An 18,107-nucleotide genomic window follows, 5' to 3' on the forward strand; every position below is an offset into this window, starting at 1 on the left:
ACTCGCGATTGACGTCGCCTAGAGTCGGGGCTGATTTCTCCACATTAGAAGCAGAGGCGTTCTTAACGCTGCCATTGTTTGGGCTTCCTGATTTGCGTGATGCTTTATCAGTCTTTTTGCCACCTTTTTCAGCGTGACGTGGTTCCATATTATTGAGAATTTCCCCTACAAAGTCGAACTCGCCAACAATTTTCTGTCGATTCAAAATGGCGCCCATACGTTCGCGCCAAACCTAGCAGTGCGAGGGAGCCCCTCGTAACACTGAAGTCCTTTATAGCCGAGACGGCCAATTATTCGATCAAAATTAACTGATCACAGCAGTATACTAATATTTAACAACACCCTAGAGAGCCTCTTAGGGAATATTATGTTAAAAAACTGCCGAAATTAATTAAATGAAATCAGAGTTCACAAGGTCCCTCTGATCAATCTGCTAACAAAGCACGCTATGACTGCTGACGATGCGCACGCATCTCACGGGATCTCGTAGTACCAATAAGGAGTAAAGACATAATTGTATATTAACAGATAACTAGTGATGGATGTGCTCCAACTAACGGTGGAATGTGGTGAGCAGAATGAACTTGATAATGACCGGATATGGTGGGTCGAGGGGGGCATGCAGTGTCCAGTGCCAGCCTGTGGGTCCCAAGTGTTTAGGACATACAAGCGAATGAGAATCCATTGGGTGGACAAACATCAGGCAGAACTGGTCAAGTACCAGTGTAACCTGTGTACCTTTAGCCAGTATTGTGTGCCGCAACTCGTCAGGCACTATGTTCGGAGACACCAGAAGTCTCTAGAGGAGGCCAAGGCGGCAGTGAAGGCAACATAGGGGGTAGAAGGACCAAACCGGAAATACATCCCGACAGGGGGAGTCCTGATTCCCCTGAGACCAGTCCCCGAGCGGGTAGCAGCATATCGGGAGAGTGTCCAGCGGAGGAGACACATGGCTGCTGGTGCTGGCTTGGGCCGTTGGAGACTTCCTCTGTACATCAGTGCAGGGATGAGGAGGTGCGATTCCGGAGGGATGAAGAGGGGAAGGCCATAGCCACCACGGTAACACATGGAATTGGATCCACCAGGGAGGAATCCAGGATCGAGACAGGGGACCTGGACTACCTTGACCTCATGGAGGATTAGCAGTGCAATATAATTGGTGATAGTTATTTCCATGGACAGTTACTTCAAATAGATATTCTGATTGCATTTTATGAACTCTGATCTCTGTTTGTATATATCATATAATTCTGCTCAGGCAGTGTAAAATTTATTTTTGTTATTGATTATATTTGTTGATATTTACTATACACTTGTTAAACTTTAAATACTATTTGATAAAAGTTCATTTTGTTTCACTGTTGATACTTTACAAATGTTAGTATATATATATTTCAAGTTAAATCAATGTTATTCAAACGGGGACTTACTTTTTCAAAGAAGGGAGGTGTGTAGCGGGGGAGGTTCCTGTATGTATTTTGTCAGGGTAAGCTGACTAGTTAAGCTTGTCTCTATGTTGTGTATTGTGTGTGTGCGCCTGTCACTGTGACCCTTGCTGTACTCTATTCACGTGCCCTGTCTGTGTTGATGTTGTTGTCGTGTAGTTGTTTCTTGCTTTCTCGTGAGAGTCCGTCTTACCCGTGTACCTCTGTCAGTCCTGTGTTGTGATTGGTTGTTTAGTTTCGTATTGGGTGATAAATTCAGGGTTTTACTTGTAGACTGGGCAGTCTGACGGATTGAGTTCCTGCGAGCTGTCACTTTCTCTTCTCAGGTATTTATAGTTAGGTTAGGTTTTAGGTATATAACGTTAGGAGTGGGCCGGGATGGGTTTAGTTTCGTAGGTATCGTCGGGTATGGGGGGTCGGTTGTAGAATGTAGTATATTGTTTGTTGGCTAGGCCTAGGCTTATTGTCTCTGTTCATGTGTTAATTGTTGTAAATATTTATGTTATTCCTAATAAATTGTTAATTGTTATTCAAGTGTCTGGTCTTCCTCTCCTCAACAAACAAGTACATCATACCCAATCGAACCTGGGTTGCATCGGTACACAGGGGCGAGTCGGGTGCTGTTTACATACATAAACCGGGCCCAACACGCTCCTGTTACAGAGCGATGTAGAACCTTTAGGTCTTTCTGGCAAACCTGGTGGCGGTGGCGGCCCTTGTCCTATTTGTGTGTGAACTAGCCTCGTTGGGTTACTGACGAGTTTAGTGGGGGCGCCTATCTCATTGCGAAATCGATAGAATGCGTCTGCCCCTACAACGTTGATGTTCTTATGGATTTCACGCTATCCTTTAGACTGTCTATGATGTTGCTACGAGCGATAACTGTACCGTTTATTTCGATTTCGCCATCGCCGTTGTGGTTTATCCCTCAGAAATAAAATGAGTGCCTTAACCCTTGCTAAGAAACGTTTTGAAATGGCCCCCAATATCCTTTCTTCTGAAAATCGTTGGACCACTCTCGCTTGCAATAAAAGTACGTAAAACCCTGTTTTCCCAGCTGGTAGGTAAAAACAGTGTTGTTCCGTGCCCGGAAACCAATGTTCACTGCGGATTTTGTCTCTTTTGTTTTCAGCACATCCTCGTACAGTCTGAAAACACTTGAATTATCCTCTATATTTTTTCTTTGAATTCTTTTGGCAGAAAATTTGATGTCGTCTTTAGTCACACAGTGCGTTTTAGATGACAAACTAACGATACGGTCACCTTCGTACTCTTATTTAAAAAGTCCTGGTGTCCTCTTGTCACGCTTTTCGTGGTCATCACAATCTAATTAAAATGTAGAAGGTCATTCTCACTACGTTACAATCCCATAAGGGGTCACGTCAGGGTGACCTTTAGGATTAGTTGGAAGTAAATTTTATAAGTCCGAATTGGCATGACTGAAGTGCATAGCTTGTATAATCTGTTAATTTGTTTCAAGTCATTTCGACCCACAAAGCATATAGCTATATACCTGCTGTACTGAAGTGGTTTGCTTCAGATGCAATCTGTGACGAAATGTTTTGGTTCGATGACACCGACAAATTGACAATTCGCCCTGAAAATGAAATACACACATCTCGGAGGTCACCCCGACGTGACCCCTTATGGGATGTTGTTAAATGTTCATGTAACGTAGTGAGAGTGACCACCTACATTTTAATTAGATTGTGGTCATCAAAGCATTTCCGTGGAAACCAGTGCACGCGACTGTCAGCATTTACGTCCCTAACAGGACAAAAACCGTATAGTCCGTTGTCATAAAGTTCTCGTTTGTCCGCTTTAATGATGTCCTCCAGTCTTTTCCCAGAGATGGATGGCCATATATGCACGGTCTGTATCCATTTTGCAGTACGCAAAATCGCTACGGTCAACGAAGACGTCCATGAAGTCGTAATAATACTCCAACATGCGAGGCTTTGCGTACTATAAAATGAAGTAACCTAGCTGTATAGGTAGGTCGTAAGTAATGGTGCGTTTGGCATTCTCTACCTCAAAAATGTTCCGCCTAGTTCGTGTAAGTCTTTAAATCGCGGGTCATTGATGGCGTTGCAGGCATTGGTTTCCCCGCGAACATATTTAATGTTGGTGTGCTTGCTCTTATCCATGATGAGGCCACCGTAGGCAGAATTTCCTATCAGCTTCATGGTGTTGGCAATGACCGCTGACAGTTTGTCGTCGTCTAGCGTCCGTCACAAACTTCCTAAAGCACGCCATTGGAGTGTACTCCACCACATGAAAAAAATATACCTATATTAATAAGAGTTTAGATACATGGCACGAAGCAAACGGTATATAAGCGCGCCATTGACATAATGAGTTTCAAATAATTAGTATACTACTACTTACTTGATATATATGATCGAATTACATTCCATAATCGATATACCATTTTAAAAGTGGGGTAGCAATCAACATTTTGCGTGCTGCCATTCCACCGATTAAAATTTTCCGAGGTTTGTCAGACAATTTGTTCCGTCGTACATGTTCTTTCATATGTTCGCCAATGGCAGAGAATGGAATGTCCGTGTTGCAAAATATTTGAGCCATTTCTGAAAAAATACTCGTTTGGGGAAAGTTCCCGTTCAAAACCAGTAGCCCATTGGTTAGGAACTCTGATATCGCATTCCACCATGCCGAATAGATTATTCTCTTTCACGGCTCTCAATATCTGGCTCTCAGTCACAGGGTTTTAACGAAATAAAAAACTATAACATATAAAAATGTTGAAGGATATACTATAATGTTACCTTTATGGGAACGAAAGAATTTTGGTCTTCTTTCGTTAATTAGTTCCCTAAGGCATTCGCAGTCTCTAACTAAATTACGGTATTGACATTCCCATATCTCCGTCACGGCGAATCCCGTTTCTGTCAAAAATGTGGTGGTGTTTGTAGTCTTTTCGAATTTATTTTTCTGTGTCCTTCCCGGTCCTTTACATGTCTCGTCAAATGACATTCATGTCCATGGTGGTAACACCCCTGAAACTAAATTAAAAAAAAATGATCATAATAAATGCAATACTCTAGAGAACAACAAATCAGACTAGATCGTACAAACACAATTACCTGGAACACTGTGTTAGTCTCTGTGCAGTATCCATCTACAGGGAAGGCTCCTATGCGTTTTTCGTGGCCACAGTTCAGTTTATGGTCAATTCTCCGTCCAGTCGTCCGTGTCAGCCAGTCCATCAAATAATAAGCTGACATGTATCTGTCTCTGGCTTCGGAATGAAAATTGTTCTCCCTTCTCCGACGAACAAATGTGCTGGTAGGCATAGGTTGATCCAACGCCCACAGGTAAAGAGCGTTGGCATCGTACCCCAATACCCTTCCGCATGGCTTGTCGGCATTGTTCCTGATCCAGGTTTCCCCAGCTGCTGAGTATCGGTAAAAGATAATGGAGGGGCCACCTACCACGTTATTCTTTATGTTGCTATGAAGATCTTTATCCGACTCTCCAAACAGCAAAAAACTAGCACCAGCATCACGACTCGCTCGAAACAGCATTTGTCTCGCCACGCCCAGAACTGACATTGCCAACTTAAAGATGTCGATTTTCCTGTCAAAATAAAAATGTTTTAGGTTTTCTACGGCTTTCACAAATGGACCTACGTCTAAATTATTATACCATACCAATAAATCTTGCAGGGTTTGCATCTTTTCCTCCTCCCAGATACGTTGGCAGTAGGCATATTCATCTTCACTGATGTTTTTACCTTTCAATTTGCTGTAAAATTCCGAATGCGGTGGTAGGGCTGTTTCGTCCAGTTTGTCAGTCGTCGTCAAGTACTCGTAAGGAAAGAATCCCTTGGTCTCGTGCACGTCGTACACTTTCAGAAATTTTGAATAGGATGTACCTGAAGACAGAAATTGAGAAATATCCAAAAATTCTAGTAGGGCATTGCTTATACATAGGTAGCTGTTTTGTTTTTTTACCGTGAAACTGGCTGTTTCCTTCTCGTCCATTCGAAGATGTTTCGCGATATGTTTTTTGATGAGATTTAGGTCGTAGCGCGCGGAGTTGAAGCCTTGCACAGTTGACAATAGTATTGCTCCATGGACTTTTTCAACTTGGTGAACGCGTTCAACATCATCTTGCCGGCCGGTTCGTCGTATTCATTCCACTGGTTAAGCTGCTCATCTATTTCTTCAAAAACATGTTTCCATTTCTCGGTGGCTAAGGCTTGCGCTGTTTCCTGAATTTTTTCCAGTCGTTTGATCATGTCAAATACCAGGTCCCCTGTATCCGGATTGACTAAACATAATGCTTCCTCAAAACCCAATACGTTGCTGCATACACTAAATGAAATGGGTACGTGCTCCATTGTCCATTGGAGTTTACCCGAGTCGGTTTCCTCTTTCTGTGGAAGTAGAGCTTCAAAGTCATATACGGCGAACCATGGGTAGAAACGATCCTCCTGAGGTACCACAATACCAAATTCGTCAAGCTGATCGAAAATGGTTGTACGTGAAGAATGGAATCCCCCAGATTACTTAAATGACGTCTGCTTGTCACAGGTCTTGTCGTGTCACATTGCCATGCTGTAGCAAAAAATCGCTCACAGTTGCGGCACTGGTATTTTTTTTTAACATAGGCCTTTGCGTTGCTTATGTACGACAGGTGATGCCGAAACAAATTAACGTACATCGTATTTCCATACCTTGACATGGTTCGCCGTACTGGTGTCGCGGTTCCGTCCTTGACCAATGTGTATATGTTAATGTTCGTCTCAAAACATTTCTCGAAGTCGTCCATCTCTGTAAAAAATGACGTAAGACTCTGGTGTCAGGTCAGTAATATCCCCCATCTCTCTCCGATATGTATTTTGTCCATTGATGATACAGGGACTGTGTCGTTCGTTCCAGTTGTGTCCGTTGTCCTCGAAATAACGCCAAACATCTAAAGGCGCAGAGTTGTCATTGTATGGTCGTCCGTTGGAATTTTTAGTCAGGCTACAAATATTGGGGTTGTTATGCACATAGTCCGGGAGCTCGTCAACACTTGCTCCTAACAGATAATTGGTTTGGTTTGGTTTATTTTGTTTAACGTCCTATTAACAGCTAAGATCATTTAAGGACGGTCTCCCGTGCGTGTGGTGAGTGCGTATGCATGTTTTGGAAGGCTGCGGTATGTTCGTGTTAAGTCTCCTTGTGATAGGCCGCAACCTTTGCCGATTTATAGTGCTACCTCACTGAAGCATACTGCCGAAAACCCAGCAGCACACCCCACCCGGTCACATTATACTGACAACAGGCGAACCAGTCGTCCAACTCCCAATATGCTGAGCGGTATGCAGGAGCAGCAACTACCATTTTTAAAGACTCTGGTATGGCTCGGCTAGGGGACAGAACCCAAAGCCTTCCTCACAGCGGCGAACGCTCAACTAAAGGCCAAAAGTGAGGCATTGTCAAGGGAGACATTAGGAAGAAGAAAGTTGTTCAGAAAGAGAAAAGTTAATATCCCAAGTTTAGTCGCCTCTTACGATCATGCAATGGGGGCAGCAGGTACAATTCTTACGCCCTACCTGCAGGGCAGCCTAACAGATAATTGGTCTTGTATATTCTTGATATCTGTAATAAAATAAAGCTTCCATTTACTGTCAGGTCTGAAATGGCTGAGGTGCTCTCCGAGATCAAGTCCGTCCAGTCTCCGTCGCAGTTTTCCGTCGCAGTCGCTTCCATCGTTGATGAGAATAGGTTGAGGAAATAGAGTTTCGTTTTGGTCGGGGATGAAGTACCTGAGGTCGTTGTCTGCATGTGTCGTAGAACTAATCCAAACATAAAGTTGATACGGAAAGCGTGCTCCTGTTTGCTATAGATCTGCCGTACCATCTAGTATTTGGGATAGGTCGGGATTGTCGTTCAACGGAACGTTGAATGTTGCGCGAACGCTGTCGGGGTTGTCGGGGCTAAAATGAAACGTTCATTGGCACGATAGACTCGTTCCAGCTCAATGTCGTGTCCATCTAACCAAGGTGGGCGCTCCTCTCCCCATGGTGCTGGCTGTAGCGCTGCTGATCCTCCATGTTGTCCATGTACCAGCTGCCTATGTAAGTACAACTGACGCCTGTTTGGGAGAGATTTCTTGCAATGCTTACATTTGAACCCTTTTTTACTTTCTGTATACTCATCTGTTACCCGATTTGCATTTCTGCTCGTTCCGGTTTGTAAGGACAGGCGAGGGGCTGGTGTCGGACGGCGATGGGCTGGTATCGGTTTGTCCGTTGAAGGGAGTATGCTCTTTCGTGGAGCAGGCGTGGGTCTCCATGAATGATCAACTCTGGATCTCTTGAAGGGTGAGGTGTTGCGGCGACGTCGGTTTACACCATTCGTGTCGATTCGTCTTTTCTTTGATGACGACTCCTAAAATGATAAAAAATAAATCAGTGGTACAAAATGTAACGCATTAAAATTGACAATTACTATTATATATATTATATTGATTGTGATTAGATTACAAAACCGTTATTTTGGATTGGTCTGTTAACTTTATTATAAAGTGGATTATGCTCACCATTGTGGAATTGTGGCATGCTCTTTCGTGTCGTAATCGACTATTGCTACATGCAAAATCTTTATTGCAAACAGAGCACGGATATTTCCTTTTTCTATGAACACTGTTCATATGAATAGTCATATTCTGCTTCATGAAAAAAAGGTTATAAATGTAACTACCTCGTCACTTGTCACTCGTCACTATGTCCATTTCCATCATCAAATGTGAACCTTCAATCAAAAGTCTGAGAACGAAAACATTATGTTAGAAATAACTCTTATGTTATGTTATGTCACACCTGTAACGCTTACTTGAACATCGTTCGTCCCGTTAAGGCGATTAGGTGTTATGCATCTGTTATAATTACCGCACAGGTAAGCTAATGACACCATGACGTCCTCTGAGTACGGTATTAACTAACAGTTATGTCACACCTGTACTTAAAAAAAAAGAAAACAGAAGTACCGCTATGATAAGCCTATGATTCAACATGTCTGAGCACGTCTTCGTTCGCCCCTGTGAGGAAGGCTCTGGGTTCTGTCCCCTGGCCGAGACATACCAGAGTCTTTAAAATGGTAGTTGCTACTCCTGCTTAGCGCGCAGCATATACGGAGTGGGACGACTGGTTCACCCGTTGTCAGTATAATGTGACCGGGTAGGGTGTGCTGCTGGGTGTTTTCGGCAGTATGCTCCAGTGAGGTAGCACTATAAATCGGCAAAAGTTCCGGCCTATCACAAGGAGACTTAACACGAACATACAATAGGACGTAAACAAAATAAACCAAACCAAACCAAAGTAAACCGTATACATGGTATTTGATGGCTACGCGCCATGATAATTAGAGGCGTCTAATAAAGGGAAAAGACTCGTATGACGGGAGGTATTAAATGAAATTATTAAACGTTAATTATATTAATATATATAATAAACTTTAAAATTATACATCTATATCAGTTTCTTATAAATCTCTAGAAATAGGAAAAGAGTTATTAAATGAAATATATAAGCGTTAATTATATATTTTTTTAAACCGCATACACGCTATTTCACGATACAAAAACCCTTAAAACTATACATCTATATAAGTTTCTTATCATTCTCTATAGATATAACAATTTTAATTCAACATACTAGTATGAGTTACAAACCTATTAGAAACATGAAACTAAAAAAAAAATTACTTATTAAAACATATGGATCAGAATACGTAAATTTCGAGGCGATTCTGGAGCTTTTTGAAATATTTGGTTGGCCCTTAAAAGGGCCGTTGTATTTTTCGAGAAAAAAAAATCTTTCCTCATATTTCCAGGAAAAAAATTGGCTGACACAGGGGCTTCCGTCCTAGAGACGTCAGGGACATGCAGATTTGATGGAACTGTTCATTATGCCCATGCCCTAATCCAGCCAGATAATTGCTGAATTCATGAACTAAGACAGTATATACCATCTTCTTATTCATCATGCAGTGCTTATTGATAATTTCTGCTGTCCCGTTGTCTAAATCTTTTTTCGTGACATCCAGCATCGCTCATGGGGTTCCATCTTGATGGTGACCTTCTCTATGGCTACTCGGCGTTTTCTGATGCAGTAAACATCCCCATGATTAGCTCAAGTAGACCGTGGAATTCTTGCTCTATTTCTTCGTACGCTGGAATCCGTAATCTAGTACCATGTCGGAGGTGGCGACTCTTCCGACTTTAACAGGGGTTATAACATTCAATAACCTCCTCGATGCAGCTGGGGATGTTATGTCTCTCTCCTCTATAATAAAATTCGACTTCACGAAGCTGGTACTCGCCTTGTCCATTTTCCTGATGACTTCCTTCAATCTTGGTAGAACGCTTGCCATGATGTTTTTTTTTAATAAGATAACTCAATTACCATATTCTGCTATATATATATATTTAAAGTTAGATACTAGTTGGAACATGTTGCGAAACTTTCATTTGAAATGATGTTAGACACCCACGTGACTCAACTTACCCCGCCCTTTTTTTCTCACTTAGCCACACCCCCTTTTCCCACATTTCGGACATAGAAATGATATCAAAGTCTGGTTACGTAACACCTCATCCCTCTCGGTGACCGATGCAGCGTCATCCTTTGAAGACGCTGAAGTAGAATGTGCGATGGGGCTTATTTTACTTGGAGGGTAGAGAAGGTAGTGCATTGAAAATATTTTAAAAACGATGAAATAAAGAACATAACTCAAAAATGATATTATAATGCTATATAACGAACTAGACAATGTATGCAAGATATATTTGAAGAAAAAAAAATTATATTCTAACTTGTGTATTAAAGTAAAAGTAATGAAACCCTGCCCTGCAGGTAGGGCGTAAGAATTGTACCTGCTGCCCCCATTGCATGATCGTAAGAGGCGACTAAACTTGGGATCTTATCTTTTCTCTTCTTTCCTAACAACTTTCTTCTTCCTAATGTCTCCCTTGACAATGCCTCACTTTTGGCCTTTAGTTGAGCGTTCGCCCCTGTGAGGAAGGCTTTGGGTGCTGTCCCCTAGCCGAGACATACCAGAGTCTTTAAAAATGGTAGTTGCTACTCCTGCTTAGCGCTCAGCATATTTGGAGTGGGACGACTGGTTCGCCCGTTGTCAGTATAATGTGACCGGGTGGGGTGTGCTGCTGGGTGTCTTCGGCAGTATGCTTCAGTGAGGTAGCACTATAAATCGGCAAAAGTTCCGGCCTATCACAAGGAGACTTAACACGAACATACCGCAGCTTCCCAAAACACACATACGCACTCACCACACGCATGCATGTCGCATGCACGGGAGGCCGTCCTTAAATGACCTTAGCTGTTAATAGGACGTTAAACAAAAAAAACCAAACCAAACCAAAGTAATGAAACCTTACACCCCTTAACCATGGCATAACTCAAGTATCACATTAAAAAAAACAATTGAAGGAAAAGATGGCGGTGACAATGATTATTCTAACGTTTCTCGTCAGTTTTGCAGTTAGCAGTACTATGTTCCGTAAAGGTTGTAAAGATAATGGGAATGGAAGAGTGAACTGTGAGACATTGAAAGCCGTAGAGATAAACCATGCCCCAACAATGCCAATGGCGAAGGAAATCGCCTTCCGTCACATCGAGTCATTTGAACTGGACCCTGCAGCTCTACCAAATCTGGCGCGACTTAATAAGTCTACTCCGTTGTCCTGCGGATACTTTTCCAAATGAAACCATGTCGACATATATCTGAATGGAAACCAATGCAAGGTATTTTTTTATTGTATATATATATATATATATGTTTCCTACGTAAGCGTATTAGGGCCACTATAAAAAAAAATTAAATCGTACGTACGATTTACTAATTCGTACGTACGGATTACTAACTCGTACGTACGATTTACTAATTCAAATTAGACCAATAGAAACAATATATGTGTTTGTAGTGATGTGCCTTATATGGAGGAGGAGGAAGATAGTAAACCTGGAGCAACCTGCTATCGCTGACCCTCGACCCGAACCAGAGCAAGCACCCATGACGTCCCACTCCAAATATGATGAGCGCTAAGCAGGAGTAGTAACTACCATTTTTAAAGACTCTGGTATGTCTCGGCTAGGGGAACAGAACCCTAAGCCTTCCTCACAGGTGTCATGTATGTATTTTACCAGTCGGTAATTGTCGCTATTGTCCATACTGTAGGTCAATTAGTATAACGGAAGTCACTCACATGTTTGTATACTATAGCAATACTGTCCTACTATGCTAAGAGTTTGTATGACCATGATCGACGTATAATAAAGTGACTAGTACCAGGAATACGGTGTGGTGTTATGACATGGTGTCAGAATCCAAGAACATCTTCGCCCATATACCAGCAAATGCATATCAAATAGCCCAGAATTGTCCTTAAAAACGACTTTATCATGGCTATGTTTAATTTGGCTGGCGAAGTCCCAAGGATGGACTGGAATTCCGAAGACTTGGAAACGGAATGGAAAACATTCAAGCAACACGTGGAGTTTATGTTGACTGGTCCACTAAAAGGTAAAAGCGAACTTGAAAATGTAGTTACCTGATGATATGGGTTGGAGAGAAAGCTCGAAGTATCTATTCAACGTGGAACCTATCAGATGATGATGCAAAAAAGTTAACCTCGTACTACACAAACTTTGAGGCATATATAACAGATATAAATTTCAAACAAGAATGCAAAGGCAATGGCGAGCCCTTTGAACAATTTATGACAGATATACAGATTAAAGTGAAAGACTGTCAATATACCAATGAAATGCGAGAAGAAATGGTGAGAGATAGAATTGTGATAGGAATCAGAAACCCCAAAATTCGCGAGAAATATACATAGGATCTGATTTGACATTAGTCAAGGCTATAGATGTTGTGAGAACTATGGAAACGTATTTGGACCTTCTTTTGGTGTGATAAAACTTACTTAAATTGACTTAAATAAAACGACATGACGAGCATTTATCATGACTTGGCGATATGTTTTGTTCGACTTGGCAGTAAAGAACACAGAATGTCGAGATGAACCATCGCGATAATTGTTTCGAAAGTCGACAGACGACTTAGTGCAAAATCGACTTGTACCGATCTAGACATAAAGACGACTTAATAAAGTCGCCCGTATAACAAAAGTTATAACACCATGTCGACATGATCAAATTGACTTGTCTTTGAAACATAAAGAAGTCGACATCATGATGTTGTCTTGTTGTGAAATCACTTGGTAACTTCCTTCGTGTACAGTCATCATTGGTGATGTCCATGCATGAGTGTATAGCTGGATGTTGGCGACGCTGATAATAAAGATGGAATTATCAAAGGTAGGTTCAACACTGTTAATGCAGTACAAATAAGTATATGCATGATACAAGTAATTTACATAGTTTGCCAAGGATTTTATTATCATGAACGTAATGAAAATACAATGTATTTGATGAAAACAATATGAGTGAATTACTATAACTAAGCTTTATTGTTTTTGTTTGTCTATTTATATTGAAGATCGATAAATTCTTGATTTGTTAAAAAAAAGAAAGAAATATCTACATATGCAAAATTATTTTCCTGTAACTGTTCTAAATGTTACCTTTTACCGTCTTATATGTGACTCTAATATAACACAGTAACATATAACAAAGTAAAAGGTAATATCGTCATAATCCCCTTGTATTCGCATTAAGCAACAAACAAAAGGTCACATTTTCTGTATTTCAAAGCAAAATAGGGGAAAATTGAATGAGAACAAAACTTGTTAACTTGCACAAAATGCACCTGCATATATTACTAGTATGTTGCTCTAGAGTTTGCATTGTTTTAGAAAGTTAATAAACAAAAGGCTGCATTTCTGGTTTAAATTAAACGTATATGTGTTCTATATTAACACAAAGGATGGCTATGTTTTAAGTTAGAAATAAGCCTCAAACTGTGAAATATGTGTGAGAATGAACAAATCTCGGCCCTGACGGATACTGTTCATTCTCACACATATTACACAGTTTGAGGCTTATCTCCATAACTTAAAATGAGGTTTTCTTTGTGTATATCGTGCATTATTTATAGCTGTATGTGTACTAAGCTTATAAAGGTGCTTATATATATCAAAATAATGTGGTTCTATTTTCAGTACCTGATATTTCTGTGTTGTTTAATGCGGTCAGAGGCTGTTATTCCATACCCAGGCGATAATGCACAAGTTGAAGACCTAGTCAGATACTACTTCGGACTTTTGTATAATTCACGCGAAATATGCGGTTTTCTTTTGTTTGTTCATGGAGTTCTCATAAGTACGTCAACACTGAAAAGAATGAAATTAAGACTTGGATTAAGAGACACGCATGTGAAGTTCCATTACAAATAATAATACAGAAAATTATTGATATGCACCGAGATGGTTTTTGCAATTTAGGTTACAAAGCAATGTGGAGATTACTAAATGTTGTCCATGGGATAAGAGTAACTCAGAACACAGTAAGAGCATGTTTAAGCATCATGGACGTAGAAGGAGTGTATCTGAGATCAAGACGTTGCTTAAGACGGAGATTATATTATAGCAAAGGTCCTAACTACCTCGTACACATCGATGGATATGATAAGCTTAAACCGTTTGGTGTTGCTATTCATGGAGCTATAGATGGATTCTCAAGAAAGATATTGTGGTTAAAAGCTGGATTTTCTAATAACAATCCAAAATTAATTGCAAACTTATATCTTAAGTTCATCATCACGCTGGGAAGGGTTCCGCACATTGTAAGAGGAGATGCTGGTACCGAGAATGTATTTGTAAAGGACTTGCAAACGAGTCTCCGAATGCATCACGGTGATGAAATGGACGGCATTAGAAGTTACATTACAGCCAGATCAAGCGGTAATCAACGAATTGAACGTTTATGGGGTACCTTAAGAACTACATTCACTGACTTTTGGAGAAATAAATTCCAAGACATGAGAGATAGCGGCATGTTGGATACAACAAATCCTCTGCATATTGAATGCATACGATTTTGTTATTTACCCATCATTCAAGAACAATTGGATATATTCGTCTTGAACTGGAACTCTCACCGAATCAGAGCCCAACGACAACTCCGAATACCTCACGGAATCCCAGATGTACTTTACCATCAACCTGATATCTACGAAACTTCTGATTGCTCTCATCCACTTCCTTGTAATTTGGAGACCATAGACGAAATCGCAAGTGAATACACAACAGAATATCCGTCTCGAGGTTGTAAAGATGAGTTGCTGCAAATTCTTGAACTTGCAACTGGAATGGCTAGAGACGAAATTCCTCGTATTCAAACACTAAGGGATGCTGATGAGTTCTTGATTGCTTTGATACAGATGTTTGACCAATTTAATGGACCTCAATAAAGAATGATTACGTTCATAATATTGGAACAATCTACATGCTAACCTTTCAGGATTTGAGTGTGGATCTTATTTTGATGCATATAGATAAAAAAAGATATAATGCATTCGAATCTCTACTTCATTAGATAGCTTTAAGTGTTAATGTTTTGATTGTTAGATTACTTACATGTGATTAATTATCAATTTCTTAGTATGCGTGATTAAATAATTGATAGACGTTGTATGGAAACATTGTTTGTTTCTTTTTCATGATACATTGATACCTATCACTAAGGTCATCTGACTCGGAGGTTCAGGATGACAGATAGCCATCTTGCTCTGTCCGTCGTCGTCTGCTGCACGAACACTTTTCGTTCAAACGACGTCTTCTCAGTAACAAAAAAGCTCTTTAAAGTTGTGTTTAGAAAGTAGGTACCTGGAATTAAGTGCTACTTGAACGGCCCTTATGAGAAGTTATCTACAACTATTTGCAAGGTTATGTATCTATAACGCTGATAATGAATTTAAAGCATGGTGAGGTAAGGGTACTAAACCAAGTTTTATAAGAGCGCAGCTCGAAGGGCCGCGAGCGGAGCTCTGTCTATGACTGATAAGTGGTACCTCTAAAAAGAGTTGCCTCCCTTTCCATACATACGGACAAAGATGGTCTAATGGTCCAAAACCGGAAGTAGTATTTCATGGTGAAATAGACTGGATTACCTGCATTAGTACCAATTTTCTCCGCTAGACTGCGCTCATTAATACTAATTTCAAAGAATTTCGCGTAGTTGTATTTTTGGAGCGAAGCCTAGCGGAGAGTAGAAAAAATACGGCAGGCAATCCAGTCTAATGATGAAATAACCTTAAACCAAAGTCACCGGAAGTTGCTATCTTTTAAAAAAACTTAATTGGAGTATGGAAATATTTTAGCCACATTTCTTTTGCTTTAAATTAAAAAAAAAGAAAGTATGACTAATTTGCTTTTGTTTTTTATTTTCGCATTGAAATTGCGTCGGAAACAAAAACGCATACGAGATAACGCTGTTTGTTGCCATGAGTGACGTCATTAAATACAACGTCAAAGATAGACTGGATTGCCTGCCGTAGTTTTTCTTCTCTCCGCTAGGCTTCGCTCCGAAAATTAGTATTAATGAGCGCAGCCTAGCGGAGAGAATTGGTACTAAGGCAGGTAATCCAGTCTACGTCAAAGATGACGCTACTATTTCCAGAGAATTTCGATACAGGCAATCAGTTTGATCAGTTCTGCAGTTGACAGTACGAATGCTAATCCGAGTAACGCTGTTTTAATTAGTTTAAAAGATTACATATGTAACTGCGCTCTTCCAAGGCTTTGCCTTCAATCATATTAAACTTTGTATATATAAAATTCAATTTTCCTTGCAACAAGCATTTCTTTTGACTGAAAAAATAACGTTATCATCTCATCAATCTCTCCCAGGGTGCATTGCGCTCTGCTACATTCACCTCTGTCAACGTCTCACCAGAATTTCAAGATTCTTGTAAAACGTATTTCAGACCATTGATAATATTTTTAAAGCATTTCTTAACTTCTTTCTGTTTGGTTCATTTATAAAATATTTCTAATTGTTCGTGAAAATAACCAGACCGTTAGAATATTTACATAAACGTTATGGATTTTATATCGCGGACGGGTATTTGTGAGCCAATTGTCACGATTTGCATACGCCGGCCGCTGTGTTATGTGACGTCATAATGCACATAACAATACATAACGTCGCGATTTGGCGTACTTTGTGAGACGTTGACAGAGGTGAATGGGGCATAGCGCAAGGAACCCTGGGAGAGATTGTCATCTCATTACGTAAAAATGACGTCACCATTTGTAACGTCGTTTTTCATTGGCTGATACAATATGGCGCAGTGATTTCTTTAAAAATATATTCGCTGAACAAATTGGAATTTTCACAGAATTTCATGTAGTAAATTAAATTCTTAGGATTAAATTGAACATATTTTTATGTTATGAAGCTGTAATACAAAAATCAGAGTGTACTCTTTTTCATAAACCGCTTACTCTGATTTTTGTGTTACATCTCCATAACATAAAAATATATTCAAGCTAATCCTTAAATATCCAGGAAGCACTTTCAGACCATTAAAATGTAAAGTTTATAAAATAAGATGACAAAACTACTTTCGATATTTTTGAAGATATCTGCCATTCAAATGTGAAAATAGGGGTGAATTATATGAAAAAGTTTGTTTGGGCAACTTTTTGTGTGAATCTTCTTAACGGGGAAGAATTATCCAAACAGAAGATCATTTATCATGTATATATCCAAAAAATTACTACTTACTTGCGGTACATGTTTTAATTGCTGATTTCATCTCTGCATTCGATATATTGGATAATTCATATTATCCCACAACTTGGCTGTTATCCAGTGAATTCGCCCGTTTAATATTTTTCGTATTTGTAACTAGTTACATATGAACCTTTGTGAGTCAATGACGTGCTGTCAAGAACAATGACGTGACATTGGAAACAATTACGCGATGTTATGAAATGAAGATGGCGGAATAGAAATATCTGCCTATTCCAACACGATTTGGACTTTCATCTATCAAAAGAGAAACCTATTAAGTTATGCGATAAAAAATATCTCAAATGAGCTTTCATTTCATATTCAATTTTATGAAACTCGTCTCGAAGTTATTATTTTTGCCCGCCACAGGCTCGCAAAACAATAAGTAACTTCAAGAGTCGTTTCATAAAATCGAATACGAAATGAAAACCCATTTGAGATCCTCTATATATCGTCTACATTAAGCAGGTTTTGCTTTGTTTATTTATAATACATACAGTATATGCTAGAGAATATATATATACTGCTTTATCTTAGAATTAACAAGCGTCCAAGTCTTTTATTCAATTTCTTGTTTATTGGGGGATTATTATAGTTACCAGCAAAATAAGTAACAATGTGCCCGAATCGCTCACCTGCTAACTTATGAACATAGTGTGAGTTAAACCACTTTAAAGACTTTGAATAAAAGTCAGGGCCATTCATTTGAGCAAACTTTGTAGCCCTACATCCAAGCTTGCTACTGGCCTAATATCAGGTCTCTGGGCATTTTGGTTCATGAGAAGAAGTCGTTTGAAGATTTTAGACTATTTGATCCCTGTGACCTTGAATGAAGGTCAATGTCATTCATTTGAACAAACTTGGTAGCGGTCCATCCCAGCTTGCTACTGGCCCAATATCAGGTCACTAGGCCTCTTGGTTCATGA

This window comes from Pecten maximus, chromosome 17 (assembly GCF_902652985.1).
Source record: "Pecten maximus chromosome 17, xPecMax1.1, whole genome shotgun sequence".
In the NCBI taxonomy this organism is placed as follows: Eukaryota; Metazoa; Mollusca; class Bivalvia; order Pectinida; family Pectinidae; genus Pecten; species Pecten maximus.